Here is a 7,474-nt window from a genome sequence, read left to right as displayed (position 1 = left end):
AAATATCTAATTCTTTCTAATGAGAATTGATAATAAATCTTGCAATCGTACAAAATCTTCAACTGCCATAGCTTTTACAATTTAAAATCTCACAATCAATAATCGTAATTTTTCCAATACCAGGTATCGTGAATCTCAAAATCTGTTCAATTATAATTATCATTCTCCATCTGTTCGTTAAAATCCGTTATTAGTAATCCATTATTGTTCTACAATATTCCAATTCATTAAATCCTCGAAATTCATCCAACAAGCTGTTTCTACAGCCCCGTAAGGTTTAAACTCAACTAATAATAATAATAATAATAATGCTTTATTTTTTCACTCATTCATAACAATACAATATTATACAGTATTATTCTAGCATACAAAGCTTGGCTTTCGCCGTCAGCTCGAGTTGAGTTATTTTTCAACAAAATTATTGTAGATAAATTGAACATTCAAACTTAGATAAACATTATGGACAAAATACATGAATACATAATAGGTCATTATACATGAGTAAATAATTTTTTTTTTCATTTTAATAGGATCAAAATTTGAACCGTTTTCTCTTAACCATAATTTTGTAAATAAACGTTTAGGTGAGTTGTACAATGTGAAGCAAACATTATCGAGGATGAGCTTTCATTTTATAATTTTGTCAAGATCCACAGATATATAAGACTAGAACCAAAGTATTGACTGAAACGATGAACGCTGAACATTATTACACACATTAATTACAGCTTCAGATTACAGCTACAAAATACGTGCGAATTTTTATCATATACCAAATACTAACAATCTTCAAAACAATATATTTTATTTTACTTCAATTTCAATAGTTAAAATTCTCTATCAAGAACCATCGATACTTCAAAGCTCTTTTACAAAACTCGACTAGCCCTTTCCAATTTCCTCCATTAACAACTTCTAAATACTCATTCTCAGATAGAGTTGAACTACCCAGCCACTCTCGTCTCCACTCTCCTAAGACTAGACACCTTGCTACAAAATGAAACGTATCTTCTCTTTCGCCCGAGTTACACAGTGAGCATATTCCACTTCTTCCTTCGGTCCATGGTCTGTCATTCAGGTAGAGCATTTCCCCTCTCACTTTCATTATCCAACTGATGTCTGGCAGTGTATATTCCTCCTTCAGATAACCGTTATCTAGCAAATTCACACTTACGAAGCTTTTTATAAATTGTGTGGAATCTGGCTGTGTTTGCTGCACTTCTGAACTCTTCCATATTTTTTAACTTACTCAACTTCCAAAGCTTATTAAGTTCATCTTTCCAGTTGAGCAAATTGTTCAGACTCAGATCAACATCAGCACTCAGTCCTTGCGCCATATCAAGCCAGCTCTTGTACCAAAATACTTTACTTTCAACAACTTCCATTGCCAGTAATTTTGGCAAGCGCCAATCTTGCATTGTCATGACCTTATTTATATAGTTAAAGTGCAATCGGAGTGTGTAATCAAAGAGTGGCGGCTCTCCAGTTTCCAAAAATAAAATATAACTCGGTGTATTGTAGGGCAGATTAAACATTCTCTTAATGAAAAAACGCCATAATTTCTCCACCTGCTCATACCTTCTGTATCCCCACACCTGAGCACCGTATACCATTATTGCCCTTGACACAGTCCTATATAAAATCCATTTGGCTGATAATGGAACCCTCTTATTGTTTATCAACTGCTCCCAGCCAGCATTTAGACCTGCTTTAGCACTACTAAGTTTTTCTTCAAGATGTGGGGTCATAATAAGCGACGGTGTGATTAATACTCCCAAGTACCTATATTCATTCACCTTCTCTATCCTATTTCCCTCGAAATACCACTTTTCCTGTCTTCCTTCTCTTCCACCTTTTTTAAAAACCATAACTTTTGACTTATTCAAGTTCACTCTCAGATTCCACCGCTTGCAGTAAACTTCTAAACTGGAAATCATATCTTGGAGTTCTCTTTCCGATTCAGCAAGTAACACGATATCGTCCGCGTACATGAGCAGTTTTATTCGAATATTACCTATTCGTGCTCCTCCTCCCAATTCTCCCTCCAAATCATTCAAAAAAAGAGAGAATAGAAGCGGGCTCATTTGACAGCCCTGTTTTAAGCCTACTCCTGCACTGAACTCTTCCGTAAGCCCATTCTTACTCCATACTCGTGCAAAGGTTCCATTATTTCCGCAATAAATATTTCTAATAGCATTTATGAGCTTCGATGATATCCCCATGCATGAGAGCTTGTAGAAAAGTGCTCGCCTGTCTACCGTGTCGAACGCGGCTGAAAAGTCGACGTAGAAACAGAAGAGTTTACCTCGCTTTCGACTAATTTTCAAGTTGGCTATCGATAGTAGATTGAATATGTTGTCTACTGTAGAGTATCCCTTTCTGAAGCCGGCCTGATATTCGTTCAATATTTTATTCGTGTGTACCCACTTCTCTAGCCTCATCAATAAGTTTCCTGCGAAAAGTTTAGCTATGGCGTCTATGAAAGCTATCCCTCTAAAATTTATAGCTTGATTCACATCTCCTTTTTTATGTAGAGGGAAGACTATCGATCTTTGAAATGAATCAGGAATGTTTGCCGTTCTGAAGATGTTATTAAAAATTTTTGTTATTCTCCTCAACAGTTCATCAGTACCATTCTTAAAAAATTCATAGGGTATTCCATCTTGACCCGCTGCTTTATTATTTTTCGCTTTTCGCAAGACAACTTTCAACTCTTCCAGCTCAAATTCACGGTCCAGGATATCATTGAGAATCAACGGCTCTGCGTACAGCACGGGCTCAGCATTAATTGGTGGATTCAATAAATTTTTAAAATGTTTCACCCAATCATCCGAGCTTATACTATTAGTCATTCGCCTAGCTGGTTTTTTAAAGGATCTTATCGCTTTCCAGAATCTTTTCGTATCATTGGCATTGTTTAACTCTTCATAAATATTCGCATGATATGTTTCTCGTTTGGTTTTGCATAATTTCCTGTAAATGTTTCTCTCTTCAATATACAAATTCTTCACTGTAGCGGTATTAGATTTCCTGAATAAATTTAAAAGTCCAAACATCTTATCTCGTGCTCTTTTACATTCATTATCGAACCAACGTTGTTTAAAGTTAGCATGACCTTGACCGTGGACGAATGATGAGCTAGCTGCCTTTTCTATACAATTACAAACTTCTCTTATCGCCATCTGATTATTATCATTATCATTGCCAGTCATTGATTCTCTCAGACTAACCGTTAATCTAGCTTTATAATACTTTTCGTCATTTTTCCCCCATATCAGTTTCTTCGGTATAGTCGTACAGTTGTTATTCTCGTTGTCTAATGTTACACCTCTGAGCTGTAAACCGAGTGGCATATGATCTGAGTAGGGTTCTTTCATTACTCTAAAATCATTTACAAAACTTAATACATTCCCTGTAACCGCAGCTAAATCATTTACTGCAACTCTCATACCTCCAATAAATGTTAATTCACCCATCCCATCACTTGGCGTTCTCCCATTCAGTATAATCAAATTGTAATCATCACAGAGCTCTAGAAACCTTCGCCCCCTATTGTTAAGCTCCTTATCCTTCGAAACTCTCTTATATGAAAACCTTGTATTATCATCCGTAAGTAAACTTTCATCATTTATAACCTGCTCCTCTCCAATACGTACATTCATATCGCCTATCAATATAAAATTATACACTACATTAGAGTACATAAAATTAATCAATTTTACAAATTCATTATTCCAATTATTACAGTTCAAGTACAGCGGTAACAGGTTAATTTCTCTCTGAATCTGAAAATTAATATTTACAACTGAGATATTATTAATTGTTCTAAAAGAAAGTCCCTCATGATACAATGACAATCTATTAATTCCCATTAGCATTCCCCCACTGGCTCTACCAAACTGAGATTGCCTGACTGCGCCTTGCCACCTTACTTCAAAGTTATGGAAAACATTTTCATAATCACTAACTTCTTTATCTTCAATAAAAGTCTCAGATAGAAAAATCACATCGAATTTACTCAAAAAGTTCAAAAAACCTAATTCATTAATTTTTGATTTGAGTCCACAGATATTATAATATAAAATTTCCATCACCTGTGTGTTAGTGCGGCTCTCCTTCCACATGGCACGTCTTCGCTCGAACGCTGACGGCGGGCCTCCCGCTACACTTTTCTATACCAGCTTCGTAAATCTGCTTAATGATTGGCTTGAAATCGCTCTTCACTAGTTCGCTCAGCTCCTCGGTACCATCCTCTTTTCCGCGACGGAGTCCTTCTTCCAACGACCACCAGAATGAACGTCCTTCCACCCACAGCTGGTCACCTTTCAAGACGCACTTCAGTTCATTGTTATACTTTAGCAGTTCCTTTCTCAATGCGAGAAGCTTGCTTCTTTTCTTTCTGGTTGCAAACGAAAAGTCCTTTTGTACACTAAACCTGGTACCTTTCAGCTTATTCACATGTTTGAAAATATTTTCCAAATCCTGATCTGATGGAATATGAGCGATTATTGGCGCATTGTCCTTTTTCGGGCCAAGAGTATGAGCTCTATTCACTCGTATTTGCCTGTCACATTTCAACACATTTGAACAAAAGTTCATTACTTCAACGCGACAGTCTGTATCACTATTAAATTTGAGACCCCTAAATATCAAATTATTACGGCGAGAGCGGTCTTCATAACTGTCCAGTCGACTATTGATTTGACTATTCACTTCCTTCAAACGTTGAACTTCTTGTTTGAGCTGATTATTTTCCTTTTCGAGCCCCGTAATTAGTGATTTTAGCCCTAAAATATCGTCCTTGGTTGCTAACACACTAAATTTCTCATCGAACAGTTTTTTAATTGTAGACTCGATAATTGACACTAATTCATCGTTTCGTGAATCGCACCCTTTTTTTGCAATTTGCGCGTCCGAATCCGGCGATTCGCGCTCACGTTTCTCACCTCTCGGTTGCGTTGAAACAAATTTATCCATCGCGATTAATTTTACTGGAAATAAACACTCGTAAATCACTTGTGAAACTTGTAAAAATACTCGTAAAACTCGTAATTCACTTGTTTCAACCAAAACTTTCCGATCGACCGAAATTTATCTCATTGATAACGGAGCAACAAAAACAACGTCTGTTCTGTTTGACTGCTGAAACTCAACTATCTTTAAACTCAACTATTTCACCCATAATTTCACTGAAAAATAAACATATATTTGATAATGAAAAAAATGCAACCACAGAAATTGAATCTTCAATGAGTTAACCGGAAAAGTCCAAATTTAAAAGCTGGATTGAAAACCCTTGAGCCTCCACCAAATATGTAAGCAAGATATGGACGGTGGGAGAAAGCCTCCAAGTAGTATAAATTTGGCGGTTCTGGTGCACGAGTGCACCAGAACCGCCAAATTCTCAAGGTCATCCAGGTCAACCACCCCCAACCTCAAGGTCATCCAGGTCAACCACCCTAACCTCAAGGTCATCCAGGTCAACCACCCTAACCTCAAGGTCATCCAGGTCAACCACCCTAACCTCAAGGTCATCCAGGTCAACCACCCTAACCTCAAGGTCATCTAGGTCAACACACCCACCTCAAGGTCATCTAGGTCAACCACACCTACCACAAGGTCATCCAGGTCAACCACACCCACCTCAAGGTCATCTTGAAAAAAAAAAAAAAATTAAAAAAAAAAAAAATAAAATATAAAAAAAAAAAAAAAATAAAAAAAAAAAAAAAAAATTAAAAAAAAAAATTAAAAAAAAAATAATAAATGAATAAATAAAAAAAAAATGAAAAAAAAAAAAAAAATTAAAAAAAAATAAAAAAAATAAATGAATAAAAAAAAAAAAAATTAAAAAAAAAAAAAAAAAAAAAAAAAAGAAATTAAAAAAAATTAAAAAAAAAAAAAAAAAAAAATCGGAAATAAATGGGAAAAAAAAAGAAAAAAGTTGAGAATAAATGGGAAAAAGGGAAAAAAGGGAAAAAAAAATTTCCCTACTGATCTTGAACTGCCCGCCGGTCGCCCCCACCGGTCACCCACCCGCCACTGGTCACCCCACCGGTCGCCCGGCCGCCGCCAGTCGGAAGAAGTATCATATTCTATATAATTTAAGTCTTTAAACATAAATCCTCTATGGTGTAGTGGTTAGCAAGTCAGCTTTCTGAGTTGGAGGTTCTATGCTCGAATCCAAGGCGGTAAAGGTAAGTATTAAAGGTCAGTATCAACAGAACCAGAGGATATATTTTTTGTATGTAGTGGGTAGATTGGCCCACTACTGCCAGTCATCCCGCTGCCAGTCGTCCGGCCGCCACCGATCGCCCGGCCGCCGCCGGTCGCCCGGCCGCCACCGATCACCCCGTCGGTCGCCCCACCAGTCGCTCCACCATCGTCACCAGTCGCCCCACTATCACCGCCAGTCGTCCCACTATCGCCACCAGTCATACCACTATCGTCACCAGTCATCCACCATCGTCACCAGTCGCCCCACTATTGCCGCCAGTCATCCCACCATCGTCACCAGTCGCCCCACTATCGCCGCCAGTCATCCCCCATCGTCACCAGTCGCCCCACTATTGCCGCCAGTCATCCCACCATCGTCACCAGTCGCCCCACTATCGCCGCCAGTCATCCCACCATCGTCACCAGTCGCCCCACTATCGCCACCAGCCGTCCCACTATCGCCGCAAGTCGCCCCCACTATTGCCACCAGTCGCCCCACTATTGCCACCAGTCGCCCCACTATCGCCACCAGTCGCCCGGCCGCCGCCGGTCGCCCCACCACTGGTCGCCCGGCCACTGCCGGTCGCCCCACCACGGTCGCCCGGCCGCCGCCGGTCGGCCACCGCTGGTCGTCCGGCCGCCACCGGTTGCCCCGCCAGTCGCCTCACCGGTCGTCCGACCGCCACCAACAGTCGACCTGCCGCGGCTGGCAATTGTCCCGCCGGCTGAGCATGAGCATTCTGAGCGCAGTCAGTGGCACTCAGAATATACTTATAGCTAAACTATATCTAAGAAGATGGTAGGTAATAAGTAAACAGTTTGGAATACAATTAGCTATTTATTGATCAATTCAACATCCATTTCATTGAAAAGTTTACTACAAGCAGGTATATCTCTGTTCCAAAATCCAAGTTGTTTATCATATTGAGTGTGCAGAAAAGTGATGTATCCATGATGTTTCTCCTTGGTCCATGTCGAGCAGGTGATGTCCCAGGTAGTAGACTCCTTTTCCAGCACTAGTCCTTGGCAAGTCTTCTATGTTGTCTGATAGTCTTCGGATGATATTCAGTGATACCTCTAGAACACTGTTTCAGCTAGAGACAATACCCTGTCATTGATGTTGAATCACCTCACAACCTCTTTCCTTCAGGTAATTGATGCTCCTTCGAGTCAAAAGTATAGGTGTAGTAGTATTTCTCACCACTACATCATCCTCCTTTTCCTCTTCCTCCTTCTCTTCCTCTCCTCCTCCTCCTCTTCC

The sequence above is a fragment of the Nilaparvata lugens genome, chromosome 14, assembly GCF_014356525.2.
Source record: "Nilaparvata lugens isolate BPH chromosome 14, ASM1435652v1, whole genome shotgun sequence".
NCBI lineage: Eukaryota > Metazoa > Arthropoda > Insecta > Hemiptera > Delphacidae > Nilaparvata > Nilaparvata lugens.
This window is presented reverse-complemented; position numbering follows the sequence as displayed.